Genomic DNA, 23,854 nt, shown 5'->3' on the forward strand with positions numbered 1-23,854 from the left:
TTTACTTAATAAAATCCCTGCAAACTGTTTCCTCGGACTAGTAAACTTTTGAATATATATATACTAGCTGCATCAAATATTAACAGCAGTGTGCATGTTAATCAAAACCCTGTGATTTACTATGTAATCATGATACACTTTATTATCATCATTACTAATATCAGTCTTATGTTAATGTGTTATAGTGTCTTGGCTCATTTCATGCTATATCATATATTTACAGAACTTATTTAAATGTTTGTTTTATTAATTATGTAAAAACAATATTTTCCATATTTACTTTTTCTCTATTAAAAAACAAAGAGTGATTTGGAGTTGTAAGTGCATTAGTTATACAGAGAATGTAAAAACGTTGTCTTTTTATATAAATAAATAACCTAACATTAACTTCATTGTTGCTCAGTGATTCTTTGTTGAGCTAGAGGGGTGTTAACACAACAAGGCATTTTTGTACAAAAACAGCAGTACATTTGGAAGTAGTTTTTAATTGCTGAGGTTTTGAGATACACTCTCCACCTACAAACGAAAAAGTAAATAAGTTCATAACTTCTCTTCGTCTGCCTCTTATGTTTCTGGCAGAGGTACGGTGAAACTGTCACATGTGCTCGATAAAGTAAATTGACGGTTATCACAACCGTCGTAACATTTAATGAAATAAAGTGCATAACTAATGCAACATTATCGTTGCTGAATGGCCTTGAACGCGGTACATTGCTGACATTTCAAAATGTATTATCAAAGGGTGATGCACGGATGACATGCTTACCTTATAGAAAAAAAATCCTCCAGTGACCTTTGTTGTGCATTCTACTCCTCTTCCTCCTCCTTCTCTAGCTTTTCTTTTCCTCATCATCAGTCAGATTTGGGGCATCAGTAACCTATAAAAGGAGTACAGATCAGTTAGTTAAACCCCATGTTGGATCAGGTCACGTGGGTGTGACTGAGATGAGTAGATGAGTTTCCCCTCAAAACCAGAACCAACAGGACTACGCAGCTTCTTCCCTTCAGCAGTCAGACTGCTGACAATGAACCCCACGCTGTCCCATACTGCCTAGTGTTGTCGTGTGCTGAAGCGCAATTATCCTTGCACATCACTGCTGTATACAGTACTGTATTCACTGTATTTGTTATTATCTGTGTATTTATTATTATTTATACATTTCACATCTATTTACCTTTTTTTTGTATCATTTATTTTGTACATACTTCTGATAATTGTAACTGACTGTTTTTCTGGTTAGACCCTCCTTAATTTCATTACACTGTGCTTGCATTTTGTAATGACAATAAAGTAATCTAATCTAATCTAAAAGTTCTCTCATATGGTTGAGTAAGCCTTACATAGCAGAGGTTTCTTGAGGGGCATTATTTCTTACGATATCTTACTGGTACCTAACTCTAAACACTGACCATTTTTCTGAATGTTCTATTTAATACTCTCCATTTAGACTTGTATTTACAAAATATCTTGTCAGAAGAAATAATAATAAACCTTAATTTAACTTGTATTGTCATGGCTGGTGTGTGCAGATTATATGAACCAAGTATTTCAGATAGATTTCCAAAGTAAAATACTAGGCTTACTGGCAGATACATGAATCATGAAGGTTTCAAACAGGGAATAAACGCAAATAAATCCAACATGAGGCAACAATGTTCAGGTGACTAAAGAAGAAACAAGCAGGTAACACAATTCAGAAGCAATGTTAAAGGTTTGCAAATGGCAAGAAGCACATTCACACTGGCAAGGAGTGTTTGGGAATGGATTAGGGACATTGGAAACAGCTGAGAGAGTAGAGATGTGACTGCAGGGCTAACAAGGAGAGAGGTTACAGGTGTGTGGGTGGGAGAGGATGTCATGTGACCTGGACTTGATGGCATCCCTGGCCGTGTTCAGTTCAGCTGGTAGAGATGTTCACAGACATCTTCAACAGGTCCCTGCTGCAGTCTGTAGTCGCCACATGCTTCAAACACTCCACCATCGTTCCTGTCCCCAAAAAGACAACAATCCCCAGCCTCATTAACTACTGCCCAGTAGCACTCACCTCCATCATTATGAAGTGCTTTGAGCGGTTAGTCAAATCATTCATCACCTCCTCCCTCCCTGACTCTCTGGACCCCCTGCAGTTTGCCTGGGGGTCAGAGCAAACAGGTCCACAGACGACGCCACTGCCCTCTCACACCTGGACCAGAGGAACACATACGTGAGAATGCTGTTCATTGACTACAGTTCAGCCTTCAACACCATTGTGCCCTCCAAGCTAGTCATCAAGCTCAGAGACCTCGGGCTCAACAGCGCCCTCTGTGACTGGATCCTGAACTTCCTGACGGGCAGACCCAGACCCAGCAGTGCGGGTGGGAAACACCACATCCTGATCCTTAACACCGGAGCCCCTCAAGGCTGCATGCTCAGCCCTCTACTCCCTGTTCACTCACGACTGCGTGGCCACACACAGCTCCAACACCATCGTGAAGTTTGCTGACGATCACAGACGGCAACGAGACGGCGTACAGAGAGGAGGTTGAAAACCTGACATCTTGGTGCCAGGATAACAACCTCCATCTCAACGTCAGCAAAACCAAGGAGCTGATTGTGGATTACAGGAAGTAGCAGAGAGAGGGACACGCCCCCATCACCATCAATGGGACTACAGTGGAGAGAGTCAGCAGCTTCAGGTTCCTCTGGGTCCACATCCCTTAGGACCTGACATGGACTCTTCACACCACCACCATCACCAAAAAAGCTCAACAGCGGCTCTTCTTCCTCCGCAGGCTGAGGATGTTCAACATGGACTCCAGGGTACTCTACACTTCTACTGAGGTGCACCATAGAGAGGATCCTGACTGGCTGCATCACGGCCTGGTACGGCAGCTGCACCGCCCTCAACCGTAAAGCTTTAGAGAGGGTGGTGAAAACTGCACAGCACATCACCAGGACGGAGCTGCCATCCATGGAGGACCTTTACTCCCAGCGCCTCAGGAAGAAATCCTCCGGATTATAAAAGACCTCCATCACCCCAGCCACAAACTGTTCAGTCTGCTGCCGTCTGGCAGGCGCTACCGCAGCATTCGGACTAAAACCACCAGACCCAGGGACAGTTTCATCCCACAGGCAATAAGACTGTTAAACACCTGAACTTTGAAACAACATCCAACATATTCATCTTAAACATTATTTATCTATTTACCTATATATATTATTTCAATAACTTGCATATAGACTCTTATTGCACTATTTCACTTTTTTAAAACTATTTTTATTTTGTATTTACTATATTACTATTTACTTGCACAATATTTTTCTGTTTATCTGTGTTATTGTGTTGCACTGTTGGAGAAGCCTGTGACCTAAGATTTTCATCGGCATAACTACTCTGTAGCTGTGTTCGTATGACTAAATAAAGAACCTTGAACCTTGACATCTAGTGGAGGGTTTGAGAACTGCACCATGAAGAAGAAGACGACATACTTTCTTAATCCCTTAAAGCAGGGGTCCCCAAACTTTTTCCTGTGAGGGCCACATAACTTTTCCCTTCTCTGATGGGGGCCGGGTCAGTTTGTAACAGAAAAAGTGTGACGATCGCATGGGTGTCTAAACGTAAACATTTATTGTTTTCTAGAAAGCCACACATAACCAAATATTAATAACCCTTTCCGGGATCTTCACAGAAAAAAAGTCAGGAAATAAATAATAACACTATTAATGAAATAAATAACACTATTTATGAAATAAATAATAACCAAATAACCCTCTCTGGGTTCTTCACAGAAAAAAAGTCCATTGAAAATTACTGTAACTTTCTGTTGTGCCGTGCACAATCTTAACAGGTAAAAGTTTAGCTTAGTTGTCAGAGCAGAATCTCTCAAAAATAAACGTGGATTTACGTTAAAAAAAACAATTTTTTCGGGGTTCGGGTGTTTTGTTTGATTTTAAACAAACAAAGTCTTGGCTTTCAGAATATGAAACTTTTATTTCCAATTTATTTATTTGTCACTCGCAATCTGCTCTTCCGTAGCACCGCCCCCCCCTCACTCCGCTGAAATTATGAATGTAAGAGTATAGTAATCATAGATAACACTGCAGGGTCCGTTACAGTTTGTTTTCATCTGATTTCAATTAAACAAAGTCTTGGCTTTCAGAATATTAAACTTGTTTCGGCAAATTCAGATGATAAATACAACTTTGAAGCTTCGGCATAATTACAAGCGGAGAACGGCAGGCATAACAACAGCCGGTGTTTCTCGTGAGTGTTTTCCCCGGGAAACAAACACAATACACACAAACGCAAAATTACACAAGCACACACACTCACACACACACACACACACTCGCGAGCTTCCCCTCCAAACGAAAATATCTTCCCTCGGTAGTATTTTGATCATTTGCTCCGCTAATAATCAATCAGATCGATGGATTCCAGAGAAGAGGAAACTTTGAAGGCCTTTTTCTCAAAATGATGACTCGGTGACAGTCATTATATAATATATAATATTATATTTCGCTTAATATTTGAAGTACAAAAACAATCCTGATATCATTAGAAAGCTAGGAATATCCTCTTTCCAACAGTGTATACAACTCAAAAGGTGTCTTCGGGTCAATGCGACTGATTTCGATAGAGCAGGTCACAACATTTTGACAGGGGCTAGTCTAGGATTCGCGTGGCCAGACTAAATTTTTTTTTTTTAAATAAAAAAAAAAAAAAAAAAGAATAAAAAAAAAAAAATCATAATGCGTCTCTGGTATTGTTCAGGGGGCCGGGCCAAATGTGGAGGCGGGCCGTACCCGGCCGGGGGCCTTAGTTTGGGGACCACTGCCTTAAAGAGAGAAGCAAATAAAGAGCTAAGCATAATACATACATTTGCCCATACATTTCAATAGATAGAATAGACAGAATATCAGTTTTTTGAAAGTTGTCAAAGCCTATATATTTCTGCTTTACTAAAAGATTTACTTTAATTTGGTTTGTTTGGTTATGACCTATTTTTAACAGGTGGGAACTCTGTAGATTGGTTTCAAATCTTTGTTGGTGATCTATGAACCTGGGGAAATTGAAAATGGTTTGACAAGGGGAAACATTCACACAGTATGAACACCATAGGAGCACCTTTCTAACATTGACTTGCAGACCCTTTGACTCATGGCTTAAACATCCTTCTTTTTAGATTGTATTTCTAAAATGTCCTTTCATCCATTTCCATTCATCTGCATCAGTTATTAAAGAGTTATATGAATCTGGTAGATAAATAAAAAATAGCAGCCTGGAAATGCACTGTGTAGTCTGAAAGTAAATCATGTTTTTCATTTAACTCTACAGCTGCACTAAACAACATCACAATCTAATACAAGCTATTTCCAGTTCAAGGGAATGCACCTAATGGCTTTTACCACAGGATTACAGTTAACGCTGAAAGCACTGAAAGGGAAATTTTCTCAGCGATAAGTAGACACCTATAACCCAACATGTGGGCCCAGCCTTTCCGAGCTGTAATGAGTTTAAGTCCCGTACTGGCCGACTGCGCTGTCTCATTGTTTGATAGTGTTATCCACACTCACTTACCCATTCTCTTAGGCACTGCAGGGCCTCTGGGACTACACTCGTTTTTGTGAAGGTAAACTTCTGTTGTTGCAATGTTGAGGTAGAATGAAGGAGTCTGGAACCGTTGTTAGCCAAAAGCACTGAAGAGTTTATTGATCACAGTACATTAATTACATACGGCCGGGGAGATCATCTAAGTTTCACACATGCCCAGTGCTCCACCAGCGATCTCTGAACCAAAAGACACAAAACATCTAACCAACACGAGGAGAGGCGGGCTTCCAGAAAGCCCGCGTATAATCAATTAGCCGATGCAAGACTGCTTGTCTCAAAGAGATGCTGCTAGATCTCAAACCCCCCCCACGGATATCGGAGAAGCGTTTGACCTGTGACCTCAACCTACAGAGAAGTCTCTGACTGACTACAAGCAGATGTTTGCAGTATCACAGACTCTAAGGAACCATAAAAGACTCTATAAACAGATCAGATGAAAATATTCTCTTACAGTTTTGTGTGTTTACCAATTCTCACAACCTAGCCGGCACTCTTGGGGAGTCTCTTGGAAATTACTTTCTGGAAGATCCCTCAGACTATTTAGCTGATGGGTCATGATTGGAGGGCAGAACAAATCTATCAAGTACAACTTTCTACACATTATATGTATATGCAGTGAGACACATTTAAAAGTATATGGATAAAAGAGACAGTTAATATATTCCTGTAATTTCATGCTAGTAGGGCTACCAAGCTATCATCTCTTTTTTGTTCCAATGTTGTGTACATATTTGATTATTTTTATTAAACTTGGTGTCCTGTCATTCAATATGTTAGGCTCCTTGTTTTATATTCACTGTGCCTTTGCAACATTGTACAGTTCCCTAATGTGAGATGAAGGAAGGATTTCTGATGATAATGAATAACGTTAGCAATTGTACATGTAAGCATTCATTGGTTGTTTTTTTTGTCCACTTGGGGGCAGCAGAAGGCAAGATCTAAACCTATGATCTAAACACAGGACTGGTAAATAATCACCTTCAGAAATGAAATGGCTAACTTTTTACCAAACAGCTTGGATATCAAGCAGTTACAGAGCAACATTAGCATTTGTATACTGTACAGCTGTGTTTACTGCTACCTGAAGAATGTATCTTAGTACAATAGATTATCCCCTTCAGCAACTCCTCAAGGACATTTGGAGCTAGCTGCTAAATGAACAACATTAAACATTTTTTGCTATGTTTTGGTCTCTTCCAACTTCATAAGGAAATTATTGGCACTCTAGCTGCTTAATGCTCCACTATGATCACCAATTTAAGGCTAACTTTGTCTGACTTAGATGCTAGGTAGTGAACAGTGGGCCTATAACGGCCTTCTTGCTGTTCAAAAACCAAAATTAAAACCAAAATGATAAGCTTATGCTAACTTTGTAGATTTGAGCGGAACTGCAGTCTGGTGGTAGTCATTTTATGCAATGTTTATACCAAAGAAAATGGATAAGAGCAGCTATAATGTTAAATGTTGAGTTTATATTATATACGTTACGATCAACAAAACCACCAGACTCATAATAAGCACTGACACAATATCCTGCATTTGAAAGGAATTGAATATGTTCCTATATCCAAATGTAGACAATGGAATGGCCAACTTAATCTTCGGACTCCACCACATTTCTTCACATGAAATGCCAAACGTCTGTCTATTTGACCTATCTCCCCGCTCTGAAGAATACAATGACTGACTGACTGCAAGAGGCAAAAGGTAAAGAAAGAGTGTCAGGAGAAGGAGGGGTGGAGGTGGGTTAGGGGGGGGGGGGGGGGGGGGGGGGAGTCTGATAGAGTGAAAGGGCATTATTAGACTCATTCTGCATTTTTTGTGGGAAGCGACTCTTGGAAATTGGAATCGTGCGACCTGCCAGCGACCGATAGGAGCCCTTTCCGTGAAATAAATAAACCAAAAATAAATAGATGACCCAGGTTATTTTTAAATTAAAACAATCAATCAAAAGGAAGGAAAGGGGGAAAAAAAGGCAGGCAGAGTGTGCAGAGACTGGCCATTAAGACAGTGGTGGGGTTGTTATTGCCGCACCTGTGGAAGGGCATTGCTCAGGCGTGTGAGTAACGCTGAATATGAATGCAGTCAGACATACTGGACACACACACACACACACACACACACACACACACACACACACACACACACACACACACACACACACACACACACACACACACACACACACACACACACACACACACACACACACACACACACACACACACACACACACACACACACACACACACACACACACACACACACACACACACACACACACACACACACACACACACACACACACACACACACACACACACACACACACACACACACACACACACACACACACACACACACACACACACACACACACACACACACACACACACACACACACACACACACACACACACACACACACACACAGCTCTTTTAATCTCCATGCAGTCAATGTCTCCACTCACTGCGATATGTCAAGCTGAAGACATACATTTAATTATGCGCAATAGCTCATCGCAGGCTTTATTTTTCTTATCCATATCTTAGGAGAATTCTCACCATATGTTGCCATTTTTTAATAAGCAAAACAATGAGGTAAGAATTTACGTTTAAATACGGTTTACTGGAATACCTTTAAGCTTCACTCTGTGGGATCAATGCTCCCAGATAAAGCAGTAATGGAGTCCCATGTGTGACCTTATCACCCTGTCACACATTCGCCATAACAAGGCGGTTGATGTTATTGTAAACAACTGATATTGTTAGTCCCCTCAGCCTTCTGTCCTCTCCACACAGCGAAGGCCTAATTAAAGATGGATTTAGATGCTGGCATTTGGGTTTGTGTGGGCTGAATGATGCTTTCTGGTAAATGACCACATTAACGTGATGATTCCTCTCAGTGTCTTACCCCCTCCTTCCTCTTCCTCTGCCCTCTTTCCATTTCCCACCATGACTGTGATACAGCCAGTGATCCATGCAGATGTGAGCCCCCCCCCCCCTCCACGCTGAGGCCTGTCTAATTGTTATCATATTTTGTCTTCTGCGGCCTGTTATTTTAGCCATCGGTTAGGGATGCATATAAATACCCACTGACGTTTATTGAATGTCAAAGGCCACTGGGCGGCTGATTGATTTTGACCCCTTTTCCCGTGATGTCAGAATGTGATTTGTTGCCACATCATGGCAATCTTAAAAAGCTATTTTCCCCGCCAGTGGAAATACTAACTATCACTCTGGGAGGAAAGCGAGACTCATATAACTCCAGATTAAGATTAATGGGCATTTTAGGAAGCCTGCCAGAAACTATGAAGATCTTTTTTTAAAAATACATTTAAAATAGAAAAGGGAATGTCACAGACGGCAATAATTAATAGAATTTGGGTAAAACTTTTCAAAGGTGTGTGTTCGAGCATGTAATGATGCAGAGCTGGAGCTTGCAGCACAGAAAATAATAGTCCTTCGGATTAATATCCAGAGTTGTGCAGACTTTTTCATATGCTTTCCTCGTTATCATTAGAATATTTAATAAAGTGAATATCAATATGGCTGGCAATTACATTTTATCATCCACCTTCGAAACCTCTCCGAAGAAGTCTATACAAATGAATCATAAATAACCGTGTTACATAATTGGTCTATATTGAGGAAAGTTAACTTTCATTTCAGACTTTGATTTTTCTGTGTAGGTGTAAAGTTTTCTACATAACTTCACACATCTAAGATTTATTATAAGTTCTAAAACAAAGCATTCAACTCGCTTTTTAAAAATAATTAAAATGACAATTTCTTTTCAGTTTAGTAAATCAGGGGGAAATGAGAAACTGCTGCATCTTACTTGCTAATATCCATTAATGCAACACAACTAAGTTATTTCAAGGCCAGAAAATACAAATCGGAATCTACAAATGAGCCCCTTTAATAACTTATCCCCAAGTATATAACGCTCAGTTTAAGAAGTTTTATCCATAGCTATTTACAACGGAAATAAATAATGACCTTGCCCTGTGCGATGCAACAATGTATATTGTATTGAACTTTAAAAAATGATTTAATTAACTTCAGGTCATACAATTCAATAGTGTGCACAAACAAAGAAATTGTGGCCTTGTTATACTTTTTTTGTTTTTGTTGGCCACACAAGGGCTGAAAATGATTTGTTGTGTACCAAATGGAAACTTTCCTAACAAACTTTTAACTGAAAATAAAAAACCTAAATCAAATCAGATGTAGGCGAGACATGCCTTTTCCTAACCAACCACAGAAAAAAGCTTCAGTTAAGGACACATAGACCCAGAAGTGTTTATCAAGTATGACTCAACTATTGTCAAGAGCAAGGAGATAGAGAAAATAATACTATTTTTAAAAAGGTCAGAAGTTTTTTCAGAAAAAGACATCTGCTTTATAATGACTGATGGATACAACTGCAGACAAGACCATTAGGACTTTGGACAGCTTTGCTTCTTGTTTCCTTTGAGCTTCATGCCTTTGGAAATATCATTAAGGCCAATCAATTGTGCAGCACGGTGGCGAAACACAAGACACCACAAACTCAGGCAAGCTATTACCTGCTCATCCACCCACGTCGTCTGTCTCATCACTTCTTCCTGCGGATGGCGATATAAGAGGAAGAGCAAAATGACATTTGAGAACACACATTAATGAGTGTCGAAAGAAATGAAGACACGCGACAGAGGTCAAGCATGTAATGAGTGTCCTTAAATTCAGTGGCGTGTGTGGGCGGTGCAAGTAGCCTTCAAACTTTATTTACCATGTGTCAACATTTTCAGTGGGCATTATTGTCAGGAAATGTCAGCTGTTAGTGTTTTTGGTTCAGCTATTTCGCTATATAACCATTAAATCAGTCATGGGCTGTCGGCTGGACCTAAACAGCCTATTTGTTTGTTTGCATGCTATGATGGATACATTATTCACACTAAACTGATATACTTTACACTGCATTCATTGGGGATGCTGCTTAAATAGTTTCTAGACACTTGTTTCAAGCATGTACATGCCAGATACGTATTTGAAAATAACATTAAAAGAGTCAGCTGGCGTCGCTGTGCTCTGCTAGTTATTAATGTTGCTCAAACAGAAAGCTGACTCCTACCCTTAACAGTTGGGAGATGAAACATTATTCGACATTACATTAATATGAAACTGTTGGCAGGAATGTATTGTGTGTATAATTGCGTTAACCCTTGTGCCTCGCTAGGGATCATTTGGGATTGAGGTTTTTTCAAACATTTTGTCTGAGTTAATGCAAATGGTTAAAACATTGGCAAGCGTGAGAGTCTTTAATAAACTGCCAAGACCCCAAAGGACCAACATGTCCCTATTCAAACACACGGTTTGATCCCACAAACATTACTGTATATTATCAAACAATCTATTATATCAGGCCTTCAATCTACAGCCTTTCCTTCCACCAGATCTGGCCTATAGGGCAAATCTGAGAATACAATCATGCTATTCCCCCTCAAGGCTTATTATAGCTGCTGCATTTAGTATAGATCACTTTATTTGTATGTTTATCCAGATAAAAACAGTGGGGTTATGTAACCAAAGGGGCGTTTTAAATTATAACATTGTGAATACAAATACATATTTAGTAGTTAGGATCAGCACTGATGTTGGTTAAAAAAGGAATTTAGTGAAAGCAGTCTTTGGAAATGGACCTTTTTGTCCTCATTTTACATTGGAAACAAATACAGAAATTATTTAAGAATTAAAGAAATTAAAGTTAGGAGACCCAAAACCTTTTTTCCCCCCATAGATTGCCTCCTTGTATGTCTAAAGGACACATTGTCATTTATCCGTTGAATCTGACTATCTACAGACTGCCATTCAAGTGTTGTGGGTTCAAAGAAACCAGAAGGGATTTTGAAGGTAACTCTTGTTTGTCCGTTTCCTGTGTTCTATCAGAAAAGTCGCAGCGTGCTCAGTTAGCAGTAGTAAAAAAGACAGCCAGTAATATTGAGATTGTATCATTCGTCTCCAGCACTGAGTATGAATCATTGTTTCCTCAGATAGTCAGCTCCAGCAGAGAACATTGCTTTCATCGCTCCAGAAAAGTGGGCCCAGCCTCCACCTGTACCCAATCCCAGAGCCTTCTCTGGGGTGCACAGTCTGCTCCCTCTTCCAACTGTAATAAGACGGAAACTCTCACACTCTGTAGAGCAGGATGAAAATAGACACATGCTAGACAGGAACACTTTAATCTTTTCCCTCTCTCCTTCTGTCACTGTCACACAGCTGCACAATATCTTGGGGTATAGGAGTATGGGATTTGAAAACCTATATCTGCTCTGCGAGACAGAACTGGATCCCTGCTCCTCTTTTGTGTTTCGCTGCAGTCATACATTTTGCATGTGGGAGCGCCGCTTACTGACTCCTAACAGGCGGGGGCTGCTATTAAACAGAACCACATCTCCTCAGGCCGCTCGGGAGAGAGGCCTTTCTGTAGGAGGAGAGGGACCACGTGCTATCTGTTCAGCACAGTGCCGCTGGAGGTGCAAGCCAAAGCCTGGTTTGGTATTCAAAGCAGAAGGCCTTAATGCATTGATCCATGAAGGGACGGGCAGCACAGACAGTCGCACATGACTATAAATCCACAACCAGCGAGCTATTAGGTGGTAATAGCAATGACCGGAGAGGTGCATACATCTACATGCAAACAACGTCCGGACAGGGTGTGTGTGTTTGTATTCTGAGCGTTAAACACGGGTACAAACACAAGAGCAAGCTGCATGCACACACATGTGTTACTGCTCACTGCACAGATTAGAGCACTCTGTAGGCATTCAAAATTGAACTTAAGGACAAAAGTATTAGTTTTAATTGACTTAAAGTAACAAGAGGAAAATTATTCATGATGTTATATGGCTCATTTTAGATGTATATAATTGTGTTATTTCATTGATGCATATCTAATGCACTGCTGGGTAGCGTAATAGATTTCTTAGTAGATTTGTAAAAAATAACGTTGATCTACAAAATAATTAACCCTGTAAAGTAAATGTAGTTGAGTAAAAAGTACATTTGCCTACAACATGTAGTAATGTGAAAGTATAAAGTAGCATAATGTGAAAATACTCGCGTAAATAACCAAAAAGTACTTATTTACATTCCACCACTGCTGAACACACACAATCAAAGGGTTAAGGGGGTCTCTTGGTTTACTGGTGGGCTCTCATTTGTGCCGCTGTAAATTCAATACTTTGTTGTGTGTGAATGTTTTATAGATTCATGAGAAAACTCTGCCTGTTCCAACTGCCCCCCCCCCCCCCAACTATCTCTCTCTTCTATCTCACACACACTGGGCATAATCACAGCCCTTCTTCTTCTCTCCCTCTAACACGTGTGTGCACACGCCAAGAGAGGGCGAGCGAGAGAAAAAGGTCATCATATTCTGTGTGATCCTGCCTTCCAATCTTTGCCCTGCCCACCTGCAGCCTCCCACGGGATCAGGGGAAATAAATGACAGCCCTTTCCTTCGTAATGGTTTACACATGATCGAAGGCGATGTCAACCCTTCAGCCGGAGAGGGGAAAGTTTGGCGGTCCATGGATTAGTGTGCCAGGCTTGGCGTCTTAGTTTATGAGCGGCTAGGAAAAATGCCCCATTTTTTGGCCACAAATTACCTCCGGGCTCCCCTTCTCCTCCCACCCATGCCGGCCTGGCTGGATTTATGGCACCCGGCTAACACCTGACACCGAGAATTTACTTTGGAGGGCTCAGTTTCTCTCCCTGGCTGAGGAAAGGTTTGAGTATAACTGCATGTGTGGAGGAAGACACACAGTTCACAGAAAACAGATTTTATATGTGCTTCGATAGTAACTATATGTACACTGTCGGATATAAAGCAATCAAAGCATGCTGTTTGTATTTAAAGCCATTTGTCAAACACACTTTACAGAGCACACAGAAGGAATGAAGGTGGAGGCAATAAAGCAGAAGCCTTAATGTATTATGTTCATTTTCGCTGTTTTCTATTCTATAAATAAGTATAACTCATGTGTGAAATGTCCTTGATAGTTATCATATTAAGTCAACTGTATCCTGTTTTTTTAAAGCAAGATCTAAAAGTCTTGGCATTTAAGTTTTTATCTTGATCAACAAAATAAATATGCTTGTATCGTTTTAGAACAATTTGAACATTTTAGTAAATCTATTTCAGCCAAAATCTGATATATATTATATTAGCCAAACTTGTATTTGATGTTATCATTATGTGATGATAAACATGTTGAATAATTAAGTGTGTAGTGCTCATTAGTGATGCCTTGTTAAGGTCGTTAGCACCCGTTGTTGCATTGCGATGCATTTCATTATCAATCAATCAATGTTTATTTATATAGCCCAATATCACAAATGTTACATTTGTCTCAGTGGACTTTACAGTTTGTACAAAATATCAGTATGACAATACGACACCCTCTGTCCTTAGACCCTCACATCGTACAAGGAAAAACTTCCGGAGAAAACCCACAGTTTAAAGGGAACATGGGAGAAACCTCAGGGAGAGCAACAGAGGAGGGATCCCTCTCCCAGGACGGACAGACGTGCAATAGATGCCGTGTGTAAATTATCAGGTGTAAATCAGGTTAAAAATGCAAATCACAATGGCACATTCTGAAATTGTTTCTCCTACCTTCAACACTATTTCCTACATGTTAAAACACACAAGTTAATACATGACTTACAAATAGTATTTTGCAGCTCAACAGGGGGCTTGTATATGATAAACGCTGCAGGCAATTTGCAACGACCTGACAAGCATTTAATGCATTTCAGGAGCAAGCAGACATGTTTGAAGTCTCACACACACGGAAATGCCATGAAGAGAGGTGACGATCCCACAGGTGTCAGAGTGCTATCTCCTCGCTGTCAGCAGACAGGCTCTGCTCCATTGCGTTTTGTCACGCACACTGACCCTCTTTGTCTCCCCCTAAGCCTCACACTCAGCTCTCCTCTGGACACTAAAAGGCTGTTCGTCTCATCCCTCCTTCTGTCAGACACACTAAAACGATGCTACATGTTTTAGGCTTCTGATAGTATGGCATGTGGGGTAGTTGAAAGCGATTTATTGTTTTCTTTAAGATCTAGATTGGAGGACTTTTACATAAAATAGAACCCAGTTCCATTCAAGCCCTCGCTGAATGTGTTACCAACATTTTGAGTGCACCTTTCGCCGCATAGGAAGCTCTCTGTATTTCAAAGTATTTTAATGGCGTTCTAGCAAATGTCCCACTCTACCACACCGATGTGTTTTACGTCAACTTGCCAGAGCTAAAGGGGGGAGAAAGTGGGGAGAGACTATAGCAATCAAGCAGAATCTGGGAGTTAGGTAAAAGCGAAGGTGCACAATCTTTAAAAGCTTCCTAGAAAACACTATGCAGTTGATGCTCCAGATAGAAAAGTAGCCTTAGGCAAAAAAAGGAGATATCATATCGTCATAAGCACGTGTCGATACCGCTATGTACTTACTGTCCTTGCCAGAGGGGGGAGACACATTTCTGCACTCCAGCTAAAAGCATATGTAATATTAGAGGAAACTATCATCCATGCTGAGGTTAGGGACGGGGCTGACAAATGGATAAACGTACTAATGAAAAGGGAAAAGAAGAAGGTGCCCCGTCTTCATTGCTCCCAGTATGTTTATGAAAACTCTTCCCTCACTCTACGATCGCACAGGGAGAAGCCTCCGACACAGCGGTGGCTTTCTCTTTCTTTCAGCCCCCCAAACGATGCTACCTTCAATCAAACGACACAAAAGCACACAGTCAAAAGGATAAAGTCAGAGATGGAAATCCATTCTTCATTCACAGCCTGTAGACAGGGGAGCTGCTCGAGGATTCTCTGCAGACGCCGTGTGAGTATCGCTCCATTTTCCCATCCATAATCCTCATCTTTCTATTAGGAGTCTAACAATTTATTAAGATTAGATGAAACTTTAATGACTCCTGTCGAAAAATGGGTCGATGCCGCAGCAAAAGGGATAAAATAAAGTGACTAGGGAACACCCTGATAAAGGATCGTATTAAAATTAATCTAACAAATAGAACATTTAACTTTGGGAACAATGTTGATGTATGATTCTGAATAAAAAAAGACCTTGCAATTCAGTTTCTAGATATATACCTTTATTTTCAGGTCACCATGGTAAAACCCGTATCAATGCTTTCAGAGTGTCTCAGGAGAAATGTAATGAATCGCCTGTTTTTCAAGAACAGCTTTTAATTTGAGCTGAGCAGTAATCAATCTCATTCGATTTAGCACCGTGCATTTCATATTCACACTGCATTAATAATAATATGTGTTAATGACAGTGTCTTTTCAAAGTTCTATGGAAACACAGGAAAAGAAAACCTAAGATTTCGAGATGTAATTGCACAAAATGTCGATTTGTTTACTCATGCATTTGAATCTGCTAATGATAAAGAATTAAATAAGATCTATAGCGAAATACAAATATTTTAAAAATGAAAATTTTCGCGAAATTTTGAATTTTTTGGGCAAATTTTACGAAATGTTTACAGAATTTTTTAATTGTAAAATATGACCAGGTTCTGTGCAAGGATTACAGAGCATGTGTATGAGGGATTGCTTTCAGACAGCTGTTATTATGGTAATAGCCAAGAGGGTAGCTAGCAGCTAACAATCAAAACAGTGGTGGGTGGGCGTTACACTTCCGATACCACGTTGTCAACACTAACAGCTGTACAACATCACAGCTATGTAAACAAAGTATAGAGAAGAATAACAACACAGAGAAAGTGTGACTGAATTATCTGCTTAGGTAACCAAAACACTACTATATGTTAACAAAGCAAGTACGTCTTTGCTGCTTTAGTAATCTTCTGGATAGTATATACCTTTAATGATCTATATTGAGATGAAAAAAGAGAAATGCCTAGCCATAAGGTAGGCTTCATCTGTCTTTTATATCTATCAATCTGCACCCATCTGTCCCGCAGCACCCTCCAGACCTCCTCAGTGCCTGCTCATCCCTATCACACAGCTCCATCAGATGCAGACCGGCGCTCCAGCGAGAAGCCATGCAACCATCCAAGTGAACATAATCAATTCCTCCTTCGATGGAGCACAATGCGAGCGTTACGGCCCCTCACCCTGCCATCCATCCGGCCCCCCCCTCACCCCGGCAGCAGCAGGCTGTGCCACACAGATGGGCCTCTGCTCTGCCATGAAATGAGCTCCGTTTGTGCGCTGTACATATTGTGTATGTCTTTTTGACACACACCAGGTGAATGTGATATATTCAGGTGGGGATACAGATGAGTCCTCAGGAGACAAACTGGTGTGGTTTCGCCTTCCTGTCCGTCAAACTGAGGTGGTTCTGCTGTCTGCTCGTGTCAATCACTTACATGGCCACCAAAGGATAACAAGAATAATACTGATGCTTTTTCAAGTTGTCGTGGTTTCCAGTTTGTCTCCACTCAGTCAGCACAGATAAATGAGGCTTTGTTTTTATTTTTCTTCAGAAGAAACTGCTTGATGCTATTTCTTGCTGCTACTACCAAGGCTTTTACATTTCCTGAGCTGGATAATCTATCACAGAACATTTGCCTTTATTCAAACGTCCCTTTTATTTTTGATCTCATTGTGACCAAATTGATTGTTTTCATATCAGAGACTGCACATTGGACCTAATGTTATTTTAGGCTCACTGACTGAAAGTGAAAAAGCTGAAAATGTTCTTGTCACGATGTACAGTACTTTACAAAGTAGGATAATTATGTCTTTCCACATTTACTGACATGAGTTTTTAGAAAAGCGCTATACAAGTCTCATGTATTATTATTATTATTTGGGGATTTTATTATTTTGTAGTTGCTGTCAATCTTCTACACCAGGGGTTTTCAAAGTGTGGGAAGGTGAGCCTCCCCTCAGAGAACATAAGAACAGCCCCCCCTCCCAATTATTATTGCTATTATTATTATTATTATTATTATTATTATTATTATTATTATTATTATTATCATCATTGTTGTTGCTATAATGCAGGGGTATTATTATCCAGTGGAATTCCCTTACCTACTGGCCTAGTTAAATCAAAAGTGGTTACTTTTTTTGGCTGGGCAGTGAAGTTTTACTACCGTCTTATTTGACTTTCTCAGGACTTCAAACTTTTTTTTGGGGAATTTTTTAATTGAGCAGAGCATCAAGTTGCCTATAACAGCTGAATGTGGCGATTACCATCTTGTTCAGCATAACGCCTCACAAACTGATTAAGATCTACGCTTCCCAAACAGTGTTGAGAAAAAGCAAAAAAATGCAAAATACGTAGATTTGGTAAAAGAAAGTATTGATTAAAGTTGAAAAAATCCAACAAAGGATCACAAAGACATTTTTTCCCTGAGCCATACTATGAATAAGGATTCAAACACTATCACGCTCCTGTCCACTCGTGGCACTGCAGTGCTGACACATCTGAGTCCTGTCACAAACACAGCAGATATCTCCCTGCTCATAAATCAGCGGTGTACTGTACGTTAACTTCCACAACCTCACACTCTGCAGTCCCCGAAGGAGGGACCTCTGTCACAATTTTCTGAGGAGTGCGGTGTGCTGTGTAGTTATTTCTCTGCCCAGAAACTGATACATATAATTATGGCAGCGAAACGCAGGGGGAAATGGTGGGGTAGGTGACACGTCGATGTTTACTCTGTACAGCTGCTGTCAGAGAGCAGGGACACAAGGCGTGGTGTAAATAAACACGGTGAGCAGTAGTCGCACCTTTTGAGGTCAAAGGAGAGGAAAGTAAATCTTACGTACGAAGAGACACAAAGAAAAAGGGGAAGGAAATAAATGCAAGGAGGTCCAGAGTTACTTTTCCACCAGAAATATTTGGAGAACTGGTAAATAAATACTTTCATATTACCCAAGCTTGTGATAAAATGATAACAAAATTAAATATATTGCTTCACTATAATTCATAAGCATTTCAATAAGAAAACTTCTAGTGTTTGTAAGAAAACTTTGCTTTTCTGCTGGGAACATTGTTATTCAAGTTTCAGTTAATACAAGCTAAACACAACTAAACACTAAGAGTTGGCTTGAGAAAACAACTTATTTGTGTTAGAGACATTTAAATGACGAACTGTCTGACTGTAACTCTTACACTACACTTGCGCTAGCCCATGCTCTCATTTCACTACCACATAAAAAATTCAAGACCCTGTTAAATCCAAGCATTGTTAAATATAGCAAGGGCTCCCAGACATAGGACTTCAGTGCTGCTGTTATCACAGAAGGCATTACACAGGCTTACAGCAACATATGATCTGACCTCATTGTTCCTGTGTGTCCTCGTGTGCCCTCAGATTGCAGGCTGCTGGTTGACTGACATGAGAGGAAGTCAGCAGGCGGCAGAGTGTGCTCCATCTCTGGAATCGACTCTCCCCGTGTGATTAGGGAAGCAAATTCTGCGGAAGCCCTAAAATCCACTTCCTGGCAGGGGAGTTTTACAGTTCCTTCTTCTACCTCAGCATTAATACAGAAAGCCACTGTTGGGAGCCCAGTTAGGGCTGCCTCCTGGTTACTGCTATATGTGTCTGCGTGCATGTGGCTGCATTTGTTATGAGTACGTGTGGGGCTCTGCTCATCTTTTTCAGACCTGGTATAATGGTACTGGCAGTGAATACAAATTGTCAAGGTGCTGAATCCACAGCTGTCATATCTCGTTGTCATGACATGTTTATCTAGCTACGGTTACTGCTGGGGTTACATTGGGATTTCTGAGGAGGGGGATAGTTCAATGAGCATAGAGGTTGTTCCAGCAAAACACACCTTTCACAGATAGAGACTATTATTTTCAGTAGAAGGTACTTCCGGTAAAAACTGGACTCTATGAGCAAGGTTTTTTAAAAAGGAATAATGCCAAGAGATTTATTTGTATTTGTTGTATGCTGCTCAACAATCTAAGGGTAACGTATAGGCCCAGTAAATAGTGTTTTTATTATTACATTTACATTACATGTCACTTGTTAGACGCTTTTATCCAAAGCGACTTACATACTCAATACTGTGGGCAATCCCCACAGGAGCACTTTGGGGTGAAGTGTCTTACCCAGGGACACAACGACATGCTGACTGCAGTGGGGTTTGAACCTGTGACCCCCTGATCCCAACACCAACGCACAACCCACTGCACCACACGCCTGCCATTATAGGAAATATTACATTTTCTCCCTTTTTATTTGCTTTAAATGATCAGATAAGTTCCACGCTGCAAACACAGCAGCACAACTGAAAACTCCCACCTTACACTGCGGAAGAAAATATTGAGATTTTCCAGAAAAAAACAATATTTTGACTTTTCAAACACAAAGATATCCTGACAGCTCATCCTAAGCATGGATGTTTTTTCCCTTTATAACTTAATTGTACAAACATGGAGTCTCTGAGCAACAGCTTACCACTGTGATTTGTCAAAGCAGTTGCATTCCAATCAATAAGACTATCTCAAGATCACAATATCAGATTAGAAGATTTGAATAATTAATCAAGTTGCTGTGCCGCATGCAGACATTACGCACAACCCTTCTTTCAATTTGGAGACACAAGAATCGATCCTGCCACAGCTATTTAATAAAGTTAACGGATAGAAGACATTTGATCGGTCGGTGTGAAAAAGTGTTGAACAGAACTCTAAAGGCCGGACGATTAGAAACAAGTATTTTCTATGTCCATGGTGCATTGTTAAACTGCTAAAAGTAAACACTGGCACAAGGTGTTGGTATAAATGTAGAGATGGTTTATGTTGCTTGGCAGTTGGAAACTCCTGCTTTCTGGCTTCAGCAGACACCCTGAGAAACAGTGGCAAAGAAGCTAAAGGTAGGAATTAAGGAAACAATGGGAAAAGTTGGGTTCAGCCGAGTTAATGCACACTTGGTGTCACCGGAACAGAAAGCTCTAAGCAGGACTTATTCTGCCACACAAAAGGTCTGCGTCTTCCCATTGTGCTTTAAGACAGCTGCTTATTCCGTCTTAGCTTTCCGACAGTTCTTTCACAACAACTCCCTGAAAGAATGTAGACCCGAGATATGTGACATTTTCAACGTTTTTACTGCATAATTACTTTCAGTTCAGTGCTCAAAGCAGCTGCTGCATCTATGAGACTCATTTTTATCTTTGGTTGCGTGCATTCTGAAGTCCTGATGTTGTATCCATATCCAAAAGCGCCGTGTTTAGCTGCTCACAGGGAGATAAATACCTGCCAGCTCCACTGTGATTTGTCAAAGCAATTTATGTTTTGGTGGGAGTCTATTCCTCGTCTCAAACAAGCCAAACTATAAGCCAAAGATTTTAAATAGATTCTGTCAAAGAAGAACACAAAATAGGTTAAAGAATGCTAATTCTCTTAGCATTTCCCAACACATTTGAAAGCTCAAGTTATAAAAATGCACATCTTTTTAGAATATACTTTGGGTTGTCTTTGATTTGGCCATAAAAGTTCAGTTGAAAGTGTGATAAAGAAGAATGGTTTGGACCGTTGGATTCATTCCTGTCTGCCCTTGTGAGCTAAAGGTAAGTATTAAAGATAAGTGGCTTAGCCTGATTACCGTTTAATAACTAAGAGGTGTCATAATTACATTTCCATCAATCACGCTACCCCGCCTCTAACAAATGTCTGAATCATCTGAATCATTATGCAAATGAATAAGTAATATCTCTGAATAAATTGGTCTATTACCCCGAGGTACACGCTCTATCTGCAGCTCAGTGTGTGTCTTTAAAACACGCCCATGTTAGCTGATGTGATTTAATTGCGGTGTGGACGTTTTTTCCACTACATTTGAAGCTTTTTGCGCCACTGAACTGAGAAAGTCAAACACGAGCGAAAAAACATGCAGGCGAAATAAATGGTCCTCTGCAACCTTTTGGTTATCAAAAAAAGAAGAAGTGGAAAACTGCAGTCATTACAGCTGAAAAGTTAGAACACTGTTATTAGAGCTGAGAAACTTTTGACGGCTGAAGCTTCAGGAGCATGAAAAATAGGGCACGAAAACATCAATATGAGATATGAGCGATGGTGGGTGCTCCCTCCCTTTAAAATGCTGGTGGCGGGAGCCACTCAATATTCATCGATTAGAGACGCTGCGTCGGCGGGAGAGAGAGCTGACGCGTCGTGGGAATGCTCCTCATCGAGTTCCTCTTGTTTTTCTAACCCCACAAATGAGTTATTTTGTCTACAAGGCAATGTGTTTCAGAGATAAAACAGCCTGTGGGTTATCCAGATCCCGGCAGCGCCTTTTGCCTTTGCTTCTTGTTTTGATTTAGTCTCTTATGCATGGGGTGTAAATTGAGGTAGTAAGCCTAACCCCGATTGGTTCCGCTCTTAAGCCTGGTAAAAAGCAAGTGTTCAAAGACAAAGAGTAGAGGTGGATGTTTGAGCTGTTTCCCACATTCTCAATAACTTCTATTCGCTAAGGCAGGTGAAGGTGCCGCCGCATCTCACTGTCTGTACTGTCTTTATCTCCATTTCAAGGGCCTCTGTCGTACACTCTTATGCTAATATAAAGCAGCCATATTCAAACCCCCTCATATCAGAAATCTACATACGACACAGCACGTAGCCTCTGCAAGAGAGATGGAATTTAACTTTGTCTTCCTTTGATTATTGCTGGATGTTAGCTCTCTATCTGTGGCCACCAGCTCAGCTCCTCAGCTGCTCCTCTACATAAAAGGCACACAAACACACACAATACAAGTAGTGGAAAGAACAAAAAGTGTGTAGGAATGTGCAAAAAACACACACTGCGCTTAGCTGTCTGTCTTTCACTTATTTTGTCTTACTGCGTTTCAAAGTAAAGAATCTCAGCTTTCACATAAAAGGCAGAACTTTCACACCTTCCACCTGCTTCTTCCCTCTCTGCTGCTCACTCACTCGGCATTATCTCTCTTGATTGCGCTCGTGCCATCTGCTACATTAATTGATCAAAAAGGCTCTGAATGTTCCTCGATGTTTGCTTGATTGAATTTGGGACAGCCGGAGCCTTTTTTGTTCAACTTCCCGAGCGCTTCGAACACTTACCCCTCTTCCCTCTGCTGTTTTCATTGTCACTCTCTTTTATATTGCTCTACATTTTAACACCTACACACTTTGTAATATCTTAGATAGCATATCACACAGGGGGGAAAACGACATTTATGTAGCGGGGAGAAATTGATTAGCTCAAAGCCAACCAAAAAGTGTGACGGTAGGGAAAGTTGAAGATCTTATAAAATAACTTTTTTAGTTTTCTTGAAAAAATAAGAGCCTTTAAGGGGTCGTGCCACATCACAGGCTTTATGGAGCATGCACTGGCTATTCTAAATGCCAATACAAATACCCTGAATCAAGCAAGAACCGGGACTCCCATGTGTTTTTGTATTGGCATGTGCATCTGAGCATTCACTACTTCCTTTTTTTTGCCATTTCAAATGTACCTGCATGTGTGTTGGTACTTTGTTAAACTGTTGTTGTTTCTGCCAGATAACCCCGCTGTGAGCTTCTGTGTAGCACGAGGCTCGGATATCAAACAGCAGCTTTGCATCTGTTGGACCTGAGAGCGGACACCATGCTAGGCTGCTTTACTGAGCTATAGGCGCACAGAGACAAACATACATAACAATTTACATTACCTCTTAGATGCAAAGTGGCTCTTCTGGGGGGTCGACCCTATGAACACTATGCCACCCCTGATGCTATTTAATGAGTTCATGTTGTTGGAATTTGAAATGTGTATGTTCATTCTCCTCTTCAAGAAATGTGATTAAATGCCAATCATTAATGCTATTTCTCCCCACCACATAGCATTTAAGCGTTTTCACTCCCACTACAGTAAGATTGAGTTTTTTTTTTAGGCCAAAGACAAGCTAATACAATATTTATATATCTATATAAATAAGGGGCCCTATTATGCTTTTTTCCTGTAGTGTGTTGTAGGGCTGTGCAATTAATCGTATTTTAATCGCGATTACGATTATGGCTTGCGACGATTATGAAAACAGCATAGGCCTAATTGACAAAATACGATTATTTTGCTGGGTGAGCTTTCGCCCCTCCCTAAAAGCCCACTCGGCCACGTGGGAGTGACATGTGTTGTGAGTGTTCAGCGCGAGCGAAGATGTCAGAAAAAGAGCAGCAACTCGTTAAAAAGAAGGGTCAAACTATTTCCACTATTTGCAAGTACTTTGGCTTTCAGGAGTCCGACGTGGAGCAAAATAAAGTACAGTGCAGGATTTGT

The 23,854-nt window shown here is 40.6% G+C and overlaps 1 long non-coding RNA gene across 1 annotated transcript in view; it reads right to left on the reverse strand.

The window, feature by feature from the left end:
• Positions 1-484: 484 nt before the first annotated feature.
• The window catches only part of LOC117552708, a 293,094-nt gene continuing 269,724 nt past the window's right edge, over positions 485-23,854 (reverse strand). The window contains exons 5-6 of the long non-coding RNA XR_004570014.1: positions 1,866-1,987; positions 485-878 (exon numbers count right to left, since the gene is read on the reverse strand). This is a non-coding gene — a long non-coding RNA (uncharacterized LOC117552708). The remainder of the gene's footprint in view (positions 879-1,865; positions 1,988-23,854) is intronic.

Source organism: Gymnodraco acuticeps, unplaced genomic scaffold (genome assembly GCF_902827175.1).
Source record: "Gymnodraco acuticeps unplaced genomic scaffold, fGymAcu1.1, whole genome shotgun sequence".
In the NCBI taxonomy this organism is placed as follows: domain Eukaryota; kingdom Metazoa; phylum Chordata; class Actinopteri; order Perciformes; family Bathydraconidae; genus Gymnodraco; species Gymnodraco acuticeps.